This window comes from Penaeus monodon, chromosome 28 (assembly GCF_015228065.2).
Source record: "Penaeus monodon isolate SGIC_2016 chromosome 28, NSTDA_Pmon_1, whole genome shotgun sequence".
In the NCBI taxonomy this organism is placed as follows: domain Eukaryota; kingdom Metazoa; phylum Arthropoda; class Malacostraca; order Decapoda; family Penaeidae; genus Penaeus; species Penaeus monodon.
In genome coordinates, this window is record NC_051413.1 from 3,932,610 (window position 1) to 3,932,917 (window position 308).

The following is a 308-nucleotide window of genomic DNA, read 5'->3' on the forward strand; positions in this document are numbered from 1 at the left end:
GACTAGATGTAATGATCAACCTCACCTTCCCTGAATACGTTTCATATTCGCTGTCAGTAAACCCGTAAATGCAGATGAACGAAAATATCACACAGCAAGTTATAAAATGGCATATTTTCTGTATCATTTAATATCCTTTAAAATTGTTTAGTTTTTTTATAATTTATCGTATATTGTCCTATTCGTGTGCATTCACTGTTGAATTTATAGATATTTTGTTTTTATGATAGTCAAACCGAATGATTTTTTTTTTCGGCCTTTATTTGACTTTGTCGAATTCCTTTGCGGTAGTATCTCTTTCTTTTTCA

The 308-nt window shown here is 30.5% G+C and overlaps 1 protein-coding gene across 1 annotated transcript in view; it reads left to right on the forward strand.

Annotated features, from left to right (window-relative positions):
- LOC119590911 (adhesion G protein-coupled receptor B1-like) overlaps positions 1-308 on the forward strand; it is a 24,860-nt gene that overhangs the window by 20,054 nt on the left and 4,498 nt on the right. The gene's annotated exons all lie outside the window — the stretch shown is intronic.